This window comes from Octopus sinensis, linkage group LG7, assembly GCF_006345805.1.
Source record: "Octopus sinensis linkage group LG7, ASM634580v1, whole genome shotgun sequence".
Classification (NCBI taxonomy): domain Eukaryota; kingdom Metazoa; phylum Mollusca; class Cephalopoda; order Octopoda; family Octopodidae; genus Octopus; species Octopus sinensis.
Genome location: NC_043003.1, coordinates 1,879,801 through 1,895,072, shown reverse-complemented (window position 1 = coordinate 1,895,072; position 15,272 = coordinate 1,879,801). Strand labels below are relative to the sequence as shown.

The following is a 15,272-nucleotide window of genomic DNA, read 5'->3' as shown; positions in this document are numbered from 1 at the left end:
AGTTGTGAATTTCAAGGGAAATATATCTTTCTGAAAGTAAAACTTTACTAAATAAAAACATGAATCTAACACACACACAACACACGCACGCACGCACACATACATACACGCACTCAATACACATGGATACAACATACAGACAGACAGACATACATTCATGCACAGACACATACATACATACATGCATGCATACATACATACATGCATGCATACATACATACATGCATGCATACATACATACATACATGCATACATACATACATAACATACATACATACATTCACATACATACATACATGCATACATACATACATACATACATACATTCACATACATACATACATACACACACACACACATACATACATACATACATACATTCACATACATACATACATACATACATACATACATACATACATTCACATACATACATACATACATACATACATACATACACACACACATACATACATACATACATACAACATACATACATACATACATACATACATACATACATACATACATACATACATTCACATACATACATACGTACATACATACATGCATGCATACATACATACATACATACATACATACATACATACATACATTCACATACATACATACATACATACATACATACATACATACATACATTCACATACATACATACATACATACATACATACATACATACATACATACATACATACATACATACATACATTCACATACATACATACATACATACATACAACATACATTCACATACATACATACATACATACATACATACATACATACATACATACATACATTCACATACATACATACATACATACATACATACATACATACATTCACATACATACATACATACATACATACATACATACATACATACATACATACATACATTCACATACATACATACATACATTCACATACATACATACATACATACATACATACATACATACCAATCCTGAGAAACTAGGCTTCTCAAAACCAGAAAGGAGAAAGCTAATTTGAAGACTGCAGATCCAATCCATCACTGGAACTGTAAAAGTCTGTAAAACTTTACAAAAGTATATCATTTAAATATATATGAGCATGTCTAGATATGCAACTATATGCATGAGAATACATACATACATACACAACATACATACATACATACAATACATACATACATCATACATTCACATACATACATACATTCACATACATACATACATTCACATATACATACATACATTCACATACATACATACATACATACATACAATACATTCACATACATACATACATATACATACATACATATACATACATACATACACATACATACATTCACATACATACATACAACATACATACATACATACATACATCACATACATACATACATCACATACATACATACATACATACATACATACATTCACATACATACACATACATACATACATACATACATACATTCACTACATACATACATACATACATACATACATACATACATTCACATACATACATACATACATACATACATACATTCACATACATACATACATACATACATACATACCAATCCTGAGAAACTAGGCTTCTCAAAACCAGAAAGGAGAAAGCTAATTTGAAGACTACAGATCCAATCCATCACTGGAACTGTAAAAGTCTGTAAAACTTTACAAAAGTATATCATTTAAATATATATGAGCATGTCTAGATATGCAACTATATGCATGAGAAGACATACATACATACACACACACATACATACATACATACATACATTCACATACATACATACATTCACATACATACATACATTCACATATACATACATACATACATACATCATACATACATACATACATACTACATACATACATACACACACACATACATACATACATACATTCAATACATACATACATACATACACATACATACATACAATCACATACATACATACATACATACATACATACATACATACATACATACATTCACATACATACATACATTCACATACATACATACATATACATACATACATACATACATACATACATACATACATACATACATACATACATACATACATACATACATACAAACAAACAAAAATACCGTTGTTGATGTTGAAATTCCAATGAAGGAACCTTGGATCTAGGTCAGAAACCGGTTCTTTCTCCATTGGAAAGAAATCTTGAAATATAACTGAACAATTACATACATACATACATACATACACCACTATACATACATACTGACTGACAAGCAGAAAGACATACATATATACATGCAAACACGCACATACATACATACATACATACATACATACATGCGTGTAACTGGTGTGAAGGTTTCGTCAAAAACTGGAAAGATCGCTCAACTATAAATCAATGAATATTGTTGGAGTGTAGGACACAGCTTCATCGCATCATTACTAACAAATGATTGCCATGGCTCGGAGTTTCGTGCGGAATTAACTCTTACACACTCATCAGATGGGCAGAATAGGGATCTGAGTCAAACTCTCCACCACCACCACCCAAAACAAACATGTATGTGTATGTGTGTGTGTATGTATGTATGTATCTATGTATGTGTGTGTGTGTATGTACGTAGTATGTGTGTGTGTGTATGTAGTATGTATGCATGAATGTATGTATGTGTGTGCATGTATGTATGTGTAAGTGTGTGTATGTAGTATTTATGTATGTGTGTGTATGTATTCTACTGCATCCTACTCTAAGAATATTCAGTCGGAAGAATCGTTAGAGCATCGAAAGAAATGCCCTGTGGCATTTATTCCGACTCTTTACATTCCAGTTTCACATCCCACCGAGCGCAACTTTGTCTTTCATACCTCCAGGGTCGATTAAATAAAGTACCAGTCAAGTATTGGGGACCAATAGCAGCGACTACCCTCCTCTCTGCTAAATTGTTGGCCTCGTGCCTAAAGTAGAAACAAGAATTCACCAGCTTATCAAATCCTACACGATTGTAGTTCAATTTAATTAAACAACGATAGTTGTGACAGTCTGGAGCAGCCTCGGGCGACCGGCGGCGGCTCGTGGGGCTTTCTGAATGGCGCACCTTACGAAAAACACCTTTTTTTTTTTTTTTTTGGTGATGCGGCCTGATGAGCTGTGTTTCATGTCATGTGGTTCATTTCTCGAAAAAAATAAAATCGCGCTCGAATCTTGAGCGACCCTTTCGAAAATCTCCATAAAAAAAAAATAAATAAAAAAAAAATACGCAGCTTCTAAACTTGGAATTCTCTCCCTTGGAGCAGTTATTTCGGTCCCGGTGCCACAACGTTCAGGTAAGTTATTAGCTTAAAATTAGAATTGTAAATTTTCTGTTATAAACTACGAAACTATAACAAAAGATTATTAGATAATTAGTTAAAGGACTCTCTTTTTTAGAAAGGGAGACACTTTGTCATTAGTAACAGGGACATCTTCAATTTTGCGGGAACTTTGGTTCCAAAGCCTTTTATGATTGTTTTCCGAACTAGATGTGGTCGCTTCTAATTTTAAACAAATATTAGATTTACTTAAATAATTAAATGAAATACAGGAACATTTACGTTAGTGTAAATGTTACAAGTTTATTAATACTGTCCTTTGCAAAGCCCTGTGAAACCGAGTTGCCCAGTAAAGTAGTCTGGCGGTCACGGGAATCTGGTGCTTGTAAACCAGCGCCGATTATAAGAGGTTCCGGACCATTGGTGTCCCGAAAGTTGATGTTAAACTTGTATAAAGTAAACTAAAATTACATCCTCACACACACGCACCTGCAACTTTAGACATTTCTTGGGATGTTGCCGACACGTCATAGAGTTATGTCCCTTCTTTCATTGGGTGACCTTTACGGTAATTAGTAATTTAATATTGTTTAACCCCCAGGACAGTCCTGATCCAATAGATTTAGGATCAAAACACTGTATGAGCAAAACTATCTTAGCAGCATTATAAGCCCGTAGACAAAAAAAAAATCAATGCACCGGGCCCTTATGGTGTTTATTTATTAACAGAAAGCCACATCGTACGTAGATCGGAATTGTGCACCTAGACACGTGAGGCCCCCGGGCAACTGTCCAGCGTAACCATGCCTTTTACCGATATAGCTTGTCTAGAATCACATTTTCCTATGTGTTGTTTCGTTTTTTAACACGGCTTCTTCTCTTCAAATGCTATTCTTTGAAACTCACTAACATCACCCCCTTTTCCTCTGGTCTCCCACATTCCGTCCCTTAAGCCTTCTCTCAATAAACATCTTTTGAGTTTCTGTTTCCTTCTTATAGTTCCTTACGCTACACTGGCTTCAAACTTTGTTTGGGACAAAATCGTATTAAAAAAAAAAAAATGGTAGGGCGTGATTTAAGGGGGATTTAGCTTCTGCTTCTAGCTGATGGAACGTTGACTTTGGGTGGTAAGTTTGTAAATGCTAGGAGATTATCCCTTTATATTAAAAAAATATATATATATATGTTTACAGGCACAGCTGTGTGGTAAGAAGTTCGCTTCCAAACCACATGGTTTCAGGTTCAGTCACACTGCGTGGCACCATGGGCATATGTCTTCAACTGCGTCCTCAGGTGAACCAAAACCTTGTGAGTGGATTTAGTTGATGGAAATTGAAATCCTGCTCTATGTGTGTGTGTGTGTATGTATGTATATATATAAAGGAAAAGAAAATTGAGATTGGGAAGTTAATGATTGTTTATTATCAACAAATCAAACATCATCCCTCACAGCCATTTCAATTAAAACTCAGAGAATTAATTAAATATTAAATTCATATGACCTGAGTATAATATCTTCAGAGGGAAAAATATATATATTTACCCTTGGATGTTTTACATATGTGTTTATGGATTCATTACATCAGACTATATATATATATATATATATATATATATATATATATATATATATAGGTGGGGGCTATATTTTCTGTAATGCATGTGTGTGTATGCCTTTGTGTCTGTGTTTGTGACTCCACTGCCGCTTGATGTGTTTATGCCCCCGTAACTTAACTGTTTGGCAAACAGAGTCCAATAAAATAAGTACCAGCCTAAAAAAAAATTAAAATAAAGAGTAGCTGAGTGGTAAAAAGCTTGCTTCCCAACCACATGGTTCTGGGTTCATTCCCACTGCGTAGCACCTTCGGCAAATGTCTTCTACTATAGCCACAGGCCAACCAAAGTCCTGTGAGTGGATTTGGTAGACGGAAACTGAAAGAAAACTGTCGTATATATGTATATATATATATGTATGTGTGTGTGTGTATGTTTGTGTGTCTGTGTTTGTATGTCCCCCCCAACATCACTTGACAACCGATGCTGGTGTGTTTACGTCCCCGTAACTTAGCAGTTTGGCAAAAGAGTCCGATAGAATAAGTACTAGGTTTACAAAGAATAAGTCCTGGGGGCGATTTGCTCGACTAAAGGCAGTGCTCCAGCATGGCTGCAGTCAAATGACTGAAACAAGTAAAAGAGTAAAGAGTAAGAGTACCAGAGTTGATTCATTCCACTAAAAGTTCTTCAAGGTCATGTTTAATTATGGCTGCAGTTCAATGACGAAGACAAGTAAAAGGTAGAAGCGAGATGTGTATACATATGTATTAGGCACGTGGCGTCTGTAATTACTCAGGGTTGTACAACACGTACAGAAAGTAAGCAAAGCACAGGCGTGCGACTGAGTTGTAGGCAGATTTACTTCTGCCTTTAGAGTACATCAAGAAAACGGTGTTATAGGAATGTACGCAGTTCTATGCGTAACTTTGATACTGAGATTGAAAGGCAGGGGCGAATTCTGCCAACCTAATCTACAAAAAAAATAGAATATTTTGCAATTTATGCAGAGTAATCAGAGCAACCTTCATAATTTTATTGAATTAGGTGCATATTTTGCCATGAAAGGAAAATGTTGCTATCGATTTATTTTATCCAAGGTAGGCACTGCTTACCTTGCCTACCCAGGCGGCACATCCCTGGTACATACATATAGGCAGTGGCAGACTGGTTAGGTTGCCAACTTGCCCAATGGCAAGTGGGCCCCTACTCTATTAGAATCTATATATGGGGGCCCATCCCCTTAAGTTTGAGTATTTTTTATTCACTCCTGGAAGAATGCATTAATTATTTCAGCCTGGCTGTGTTTGTAGACAGTTGAAAAAAATACTTTTAACAAAAAAAAAATTAAATGATAGCATTGTAGTTGTGGGTGGGGTCCCTTGTAGTTGCAGGTAAGCTTCCTTAGTCTCCTGGCAACCAATATTTTTAGATTCAGTTCGCCACTGCATACAGGTCAGGCCACTGAACTGACAGTCTGGAGTTTCTATGGCTTGTAGCTGTTTCCTTAAGTAAACCAACAAAGAGAACTGGCTACGCATTGCAGAGATTCCACAGTAACAGGGCCACTGGACCGGCTTCAACAAACCATTACATTCTAAGTTCATATTCAGTACTTCTTTCCAATGTTTTTAACAAACTGGTGTGTGTGTGGTACTATCGTAAAGTTGGAATCCCCAAATCCAGGGAAGATAATGAAAGCCCTTGAAATTTAATATTTTAACTGTTAATGAAATATTATTTCAAGTTGCTTCCAAGCAAAAATCCGTGAACTCTTTTCAACCCACATATCTACGTTTATGTGTGTGTATGTATTAATGCTTGTTTTTATGTCAATTTATATATAAAAACCTTTTAACATACAGCTGAAAAACTACTCAACACTTTTGGTATTGTATATGTAATAGGGGTGACAGTGACCTCGAAGTTTCACACTGCTAGCCTTCATTAGACTATGTGTGTGTGTGTACTCATATATATGTATGGGAATGAGAGAGGGCCCCCAACTATGTGAATCTGTTCATTGGTTATGTTGAGGCCCAAATATTCTTACAATCCACTGGTCCCACTCTTGAGCTATACACTTGTTATATCGATGACCTCACTCTCCCACAAACGACTGGAATCCTTCCATCCTAACCTCAAATTCTCTTGCACTATCTCTAACTCTTCCGTTGAATTTCTCGACATTTCTCTCAGCATACACCACTCCACTCTCACTACCTCCATCCACTACAAACACACCGATTCACACTCCTACCTTAACTTCTCCTCCTCCCACCCTACCCACACCAAGCTCTCCATCCCCTACTCCCAATTCCTCCCTCTACGCAGGCTCTGCAGTGACGACCATAACTTTGAGACTCAGTCTCAACTCGTGGTTCACCACTTCATCCTGTTATCACCATTATCCACACTACCTTTGTCCAGGTATGATCTGTGGACCCTGCCTCTGCTCTTTCTCCTCGTACCTGCCCCACCCTTACCTGTCTCCCATTTCCCTTCACCTACCACCCCTCCAACACACCATGCTCCAAGCCTTCCAGCAACTCCACTCCAACCCCTCCAACACACACATCTTCCCCAACCTACCCCTTCCCTCTTCAAATGAGTCCATAACCTGCATGACTTCCTAGCCCACAGTTTCTTCTCTACCCCTGCCTCCCAGCCCGGCTCCTTCCCTTGCTCTTACCCATACTGTTGTACCTGCCCCTACCTTTCCAATACTCACTGGCACCCATCACCATCCCTATCATGTCACTGACTCCTTTCCTTTCACCTCTAGTAATGTTATTTACTGCATCTCCTGCTCTCTCTGTCCTTCCCTGTACATTGGTCAAATGTGATGCCAATTGGCTTACCATTTCATATAGTACCTCTGAGACATCAGACTTGGCAATCATACCCTGGTCTTGTGCCACTTCCGCTCCACCAGTCATTCGCTACAGCATCTGTTTATGTTCAGACTGTTTCTGCACAGGGGCCACCCAGACTCTCACCTTTGTCATGAACAGGAATTAATCTTCTTTCTTCCTTTGTGCTACATGGGCTCAACTCACTTCCTCGCTTCATCTGACACCAACCCCACATAGATTCCCCCACACCTCCCACATTCAACTGCCCCACCTTCACCTACACACCTAATATCCACCTAACTCAGTACCCTCACTACATACACACACACCACTATACAAGCACCCATACACACTGCTCAACTCATTACTCACTTCACACACCATTACGCATGCGCACACATACATACACACACCCACAACACCTTCCCACTCCACACACACTAGCACCAACCACTTCTCAGCACCCACACCACACATCATTATCCACACACCCACACACAATATTCAATAGCATCACCACACATACCACTATACGAGCAGCCACATACAGTTTAACTCAGTACACACACCACACACCATCATGCACACCCCCACAAGCACATAACACCTGAACACAGACAACACACACACACACTGCATGCATAAAACACATACAACATACATAGACAAAGATAACTTTCGCTCACAAACATGCACTATACACATGCACTCTATTTGGTCACAGACTCACATACACGCATACACATGTGCACACACCACCTGTACAAGCACACATCAACTGCTACACACAACACACACACATTAGACTCACTTGCCCCCATTCACACATACACACTCACACACACCATTCTCACATACACATGCTTGAGCACCTTAGTTCGTTGGAGTTACCATTACCATTTTTATTATTATTTCCCTTTCATTCAACCTCTTATTTTCCAGTTATCTTGCCATGTTGGACTGTTGAACTCTGCACTTTTTCTCTCTCCATTTTCTTCCTTTGAATCCTTTCTGTGGAAGAGTGTGGGCTCAAAACGTAAAAGGCTTTTCCATTTTCCCCAAGCATCAAACTAATACACTTGCTTGTTGTTCCCACATCTGTCTTCTTTAAATTTCAACTGTATTTATATGTGTGTGTTTGTGTCCATATCTATCGATCTGTCTGTGTGTCTGAGTAATGATTTTGTGCACATGTTTGCATGTTGGTATCACCAAGACTGTAACAATTTATATCTTACAAATAAAGGAGAGGAAGAAAAATATTCTTAGTTGAAATGGCCAATTATTTTCATCATTAAAATTTTTGACACAACTTCTTTGAGTTCTAACCCTCAGATTATTTGCCATTCTGTTATCCATTCTGCAGTAGTTAGGTTCATTTGTCAACTGCTAGGAGAACAAATGGAAGAAGGAGATTGCACAAGGACAAGCCAAATATAAAGTGGGACACAGACAGACGTGCTCTTCAGGCAAGGGACCCTGAGTGAAAAGACAGAACTGATTGTGACTTCTGTATTTATATTTTTTCAAATGAAATTAGGTCAGGCTAGACAAAGGATTTTCTGTCTCTTATCTGCTTGAACCTCGTTTAACCTAAGAATGTTAACTTAAACAATGGAACTTAAATAAGTGTGGAAGTTGACTCTCGTAAATTTTGAAGTGCAAAAACCAAGAACAATAAGAAAGAAACTTGTATAAAAATGTGGATCCAATTTCAGGTTCTGGATTAGAATCTAAGAAGTCATTTCTTTACATTTGCATTTGTCTGTATTGGGGAGGAATTAATTTGAAATTACAAATATTTCATGAACCTGTTAACTTCTTTTCCCACTCACATTCTAGAATACATTTGTAAAACTGTAGACAATCGTTATATGGCCATCTGATTGTGATAATTTGATGAGGTCACTTAATACCGTACCAAAGTGAGGTTCAGATCAATGTCGGTAGCCAGATATCTGTTGGGTCACATTTAAATGAACCCCTTCAGCAGAATAAAGGGACTGCTTCTCTGTTTAGAAACAATTCCTTTTCAAGGCAGAAAACAGGAAAAAGAGTGTTTAAAAATAACAACAAGAATATTTTATTATGCCTTACAAGCATTCACACACCACACATATAATATATATATATATATATATTATATATATATATATATATTTTATTGTTGAATTTTCTGCTGCTTTAAATAAAGCATATTACTCTACCACTGGTATTTGAGTACTCTTTTTTCCACCTTGTTTCACATTTATGTGTTTACTACTCGGTATATATATATATATATATATATCATCTCATCATCATCATCATCATTTAACGTCCGCTTTCCATGCTAGCATGGGTTGGACGGTTCAACTGGTGTCTGGGGAGCCCGAAGGCTGCACCAGGCCAGTCAGATCTGGCAGTGTTTCTACAGCTGGATGCCCTTCCTAACGCCACCACTCCGAGAGTGTAGTGGGTGATTTTATGTGCCACCGACACAGGTGCCAGACGAGGCTGGCGAACGGCCACGCTCGGATGGTGTTTTTATGTGCCACCGACACAGGTGCCAGACGAGGCTGGCAAACGGCCACGCTCGGATGGTGGTTTTTATGTGCCACCGACACAGGTGCCAGACGAGGCTAGCAGACGACCACGCTCGGATGGTGTTTTTATGTGCCACCGCACAGGTGCCAGACGAGGCTGGCGAACGGCCACGCTCGGATGGTGTTTTTATGTGCCACCGACACAGGTGCCAGACAAGGCTAGCAGACGACCACGCTCGGATGGTGTTTTTATGTGCCACCGACACAGGTGCCAGACGAGGCTAGCAGAACGACCACGCTCGGATGGTGTTTTTATGTGCCACCGACACAGTGCCAGACGAGGCTGGCAAACGGCCACGCTCGGATGGTGTTTTTATGTGCCACCGACACAGGTGCCAGACAAGGCTAGCAGACGACCACGCTCGGATGGTGTTTTTATGTGCCACCGACACAGGTGCCAGACGAGGCTAGCAGACGACCACGCTCGGATGGTGTTTTTTTTTTATGTGCCACCGACACAGGAGCCAGATTAGGCTGGCGATTGGCCACGATTGGATGGTGATTGTTACGTGCCCACAGCATGGAGGCCAGTCGGTGCGGTACTGGCTATGCCCACGTTCGGATGGTATTCTTGTGTGCCACCGGCACTGGTACCACAAAGATACAAATTCCATTGATGTTCATCTATTTTGATTTTCACTTGCCTCAACAGGTCTTCACAAGTGTCACAAGAAGGAAGGTATGCACAGGTGGACTGACTACGTCCTAGGTAGGGGCCACGGGTTATGGCCTGACTAGTCTTGCCGGGTCTTCTCACGCACAGCATACTTCCATAGGTCTCGGTCTCTAGTCATTTCCTTGGTGAGACCTAAAGTTCGTAGGTCATGCTTCACCACTTCGTCCCAGGTTTTCCTGGGTCTACCTCTTCCACAGGTTCCCTCAACTGCTAGGGTGTATATGTATATATACCTCAAGATGCTGGCACATATATATACCTCAAGTGAAGGTGCAGTGGTTAGAGCATTGGGCTCACAATCATGAGATAGTGAGTTCGATTCCCAGACTGGGCTGTGTTGTGTTCTTGAGCAAGACACTTCATTTCATGTCGCTCCAGTTCACTCAGCTGTAGAAACAAGTTGTGATGTCATTGGTGCCAAGCTGTATCGGCCCCTTTTCATTTCCCTTCAACAGCATCAGTGGCATGGAGAAGGGAGGCTGGTATGCATGGGTGACTGCTGGTCTTCCATAAACATCTTTGCCCAGACTTGTGCCTCGGAGGGTAACTTTCTAGGTGCAATCCCATGGTCATTCATGTTTCATATGGATCTTTACCCTTCACCTTTACCTCAAGATGTTGAAGCTGATGGAGGTGATGACAATGTCTCGAGATGTCTGGCAATGAGGTTCTTGAGAAGACTTGCCCACCTCAGTGAAACTAACTTCTGGAAGTGCTGTGTATTCCTTCTGAATGTAACATTAATTCATACCCTCCACTCTACATCCCTTCTTCATGCACAAAATGCATTCCCACCCCTCACCACTCCTTCAGCCCCACATCTCGCTCTCCTGTCCAATCCCAGCCAACAGTATTGCTGCTATCTTTGCCCCACCCACCCCATATACCCATGTTTTACCACTCACTGCATTCCCCTCCCCTCCCCTCTCCTCCTTTACACTTTTGCCAGATCCCTGCTCATGAACCCTGGGGTGCAATCCTCTACCATTTTGTTTATATTCATCCCTTTGCACCGTAAATGTACGCCCAGGCACATTGCCACCATCTTTCTCATTCTGTCTCTCCCCCACACACTCTCACTCTTCCTCCAACTGGGATAACCAAGTACCTCCCCTACAGCAAGACACCTGTTTCTGCCGTTCTATCATAGTTTAATCTCCCATCTCCTGGCACAAAGCCACCTCCCTCAGTACCACTCCCCCTCTCAGTTGAGAGGTCTTTGTCTTGCAACTGACTTGGTGATCTCACTGGTGCTGGTGCCACATAAAATTCGCCCTATATACTCTGTGAAGTGGTTGGCATTAGGAAGGGCGTCCAGCCATAGAGAACCAGGCCAAAGCAGACAGTAGAGCTTCGGAGCAGACCTCCAGCTGGCCAGCTCCTATCAAACCATCCAAGCCATGCCAGCATAGAAAACAGGCATTAAATGATGATGATGATATCATCATCATCATCATCGTTTAACGTCCGCTTTCCATGCTAGCAAGGGTTGGACAGTTCGACTGGGGATCTGGGAAGCCAGGAGGCTGCACCAGGCCCCATTCTGATCTGGCAGTGTTTCTACAGCTGGATGCCCTTCCTGACGCCAACCACTCCGTGAGTGTAGTGGGTGCTTTTTACGTGCCACTTGCACAGGTGCCAGGCGAGGCTGGCATCGGCCACGGTCGGATTGGTGCATTTTACGTGCCACTGGCATGGAAGCCAGTCGAGGCGGCACTGGCATCGGCCACGATTCTGATGATGCTTTTTACGTGCCACTGGCACGGAAGCCAGTCGAGGCGGCGCTGGCATCGTCCACGATTCGGATAGTGCTTTTTACGTACCACCAGTCCAGGGGTCCTGGCATCTGCCGGGTGCCAGTCATAGGATTGGTTCGAATATATATATATATAATGCCCACTCCTGTGCCTATTATATATATATATATATATATATAATATAATATATATATATATAAATGATGATGATATATATATATATATATATATATATATAGAATAGGCACAGGAGTGGGGATAGGTGCAGGAGTGATTATAGGCACAGAGTGGCTGCGTGTTAAGAAACTTGCTTCCCAAACCATGTAGTTCCAGGTTCAGTCCCACTGCATGGCACCTTGGGCAAGTGTCTCCTACTATAGCCTCAGGCCATCCAAGGCTTTGTGAGTGGATTTGGTAGACGGAAACTGAAAGAAGCTTGTCATATATATATATATATATATACACACCCATGAAGGGCTTCATATATATGAATGTATATATAATAGGCTTCCACACAGTTTTCACCTACCAAATTCACTAACAAGGCATTGGTCGTTCCGAGGCTATAGTAGAAGACACTTGTTCAAGGAATCACACAGTGGGACTGAACCTGAAACCCCGTGCTCGCAAAACAAGTTTCTTAACCACAGAGCTATTCTTGTGTCTATGTAAACTTTAGTTGTCTGAAATCTCAGGAATTTCCAGTTATTTTGATGCTGTCTAAACTAGAATAACAGCAAGCGAGACATTTTAAACCTTAGAAAACAAGGGCAGAACTGCACCAAACACCTTTTAAAATACGTCTTCAAATAACTGACAGGTAACTAATTCTCTTCTGTTCAGACCACTCGTTCAGCAAAGGTAATTCAACTTCATTTAGGATCCATTTTTATTCTCAATCAAATTGTTTAGCAACTCATATGACCTTTGCCGCTGCTCATTCTTAATTCGGTCGGTTCTTTCCATGTCACTAGAAATAAACCAAATTACTAAACAAACAACACATACATTCGAATAGGTAGGGGCAGGGGGCAGGTATTGCATGACGAGCTTTCAATTTCAGTTGCAATAATAAAAAAAAAAGCTATATGTGTGTGTGTCTGTCTGTACATATATATATATATATATATACAGACAGACACACACACACAAATATATGTATCTGTATATATAAATGGGTGGGGGCTTCAATAACTTAATTACTTAGCAACGCACACCAAGCAACAGGGCAACCTATATATACATACATCATCATCATCATCATCATCGTTTAGCGTCCGTTTTCCATGCTAGCATGGGTTGGACGGTTCTACTGGGGTCTGTGAAGCCAGAAGGCTTCATCAGGCCCAGTCAAATCTGGCAGTGTTTCTACGGCTGGATGCCCTTCCTAACGCCAACCACTCCGTGAGTGTAGTGGGTGCTTTTTACGTGCCACCCGCACTGGTGCCAGACAGAGCTGGCAAACGGCCACGAACGGATGGTGCTTTTTATGTGCCACCGGCACGAGGGCCAGGCGAGGCTGGCAACGGACACGAAACGGGGCGGTGCTGGCAACGGTCGCGAAACGGAAAGTTCTCTTACATGCCACCGGCACTGGTAACACATCTGCAATTTCCATTGATCGATTTCGATTCTGATCGTCACTTGCTTCAACGGGTCTTCACAAGCAGAGTTTTGACATGCCACCGGCACTGGTAGCACATCCGCAATTTCCATTGATCGATTTCGATTCTGATCCTCACTTGCCTCATCACGTCTTCACAAGTAGAGTGTCCCAAGAAGGGAAGGTATGCATACGTAGGCTGGCTCCATCCCATGTAGAAGGCCACGGGTTATGGACTCACTTGTCCTACCGGGTCTTCTCGCGCACAGCACACTTCCAGAGGTCTCGGTCTCTAGTCATTTCCTCAGTGAGACCTAAAGTTCGAAGGTCGTGCTTCACCACCTCGTCCCAGGTTTTCCTGGGTCTGCTTCTTCCACAGGTTCCCTCAACCGCTAGGGTGTGGCACTTTTTCACACAACTATCTTCATCCATTCTCGCCACATGACCATACCAGCGCAAACGTCTTTCTTGCACACCACAACTGATGCTTCTTAGGTCCAGCTTTTCTCTCTACGTATATATATATGTGTGTAAAGACTGCTGAATGAGGAGAATGAATGGGAGGAGGAGAGCCTGCCAAATGTTGACCCAGTAGAGGGTCCAGCTACCCGAATAGACAGCTCCCTTGTAGATAAGGCAATTAAGGATATGAAACCAGGCAAAGCCCCTGGCCTATCAGGAATCACTGCTGAGATGCTTAAAACAGCTGGCTATGTGGGCTATGCCATAGTCACCCGCATTGTAAACCAGGTAGTTCACAATGGAGTCATACCCAATGACTGGTGCAGCAGCACCATAGTCAACTGCTACAAGGGTAAGGGTGATGCTCTAGATAGAAATAACTACAGAGGTATCAAACTGTTGGACCAGGTGATGAAGGTCTCAGAGAAGGTCATAACCATCTCATTAGGGAG

The 15,272-nt window shown here is 41.1% G+C and overlaps 1 protein-coding gene across 2 annotated transcripts in view; it reads left to right on the top strand.

Annotated features, from left to right (window-relative positions):
• Positions 1-3,207: 3,207 nt before the first annotated feature.
• The window catches only part of LOC115214102 (transmembrane protein 186), a 24,150-nt gene continuing 12,085 nt past the window's right edge, over positions 3,208-15,272 (top strand). Inside the window, exon 1 of one of the 2 annotated variants that reach the window (XM_029783155.2) lies at positions 3,208-3,346. The gene's annotated coding sequence lies outside the window, so the exon portion shown is untranslated. Of the gene's footprint in view, positions 3,347-4,616; positions 4,640-15,272 lie in introns of those variants that run through there. The other variant, XM_036504446.1, reaches the window with a different exon arrangement.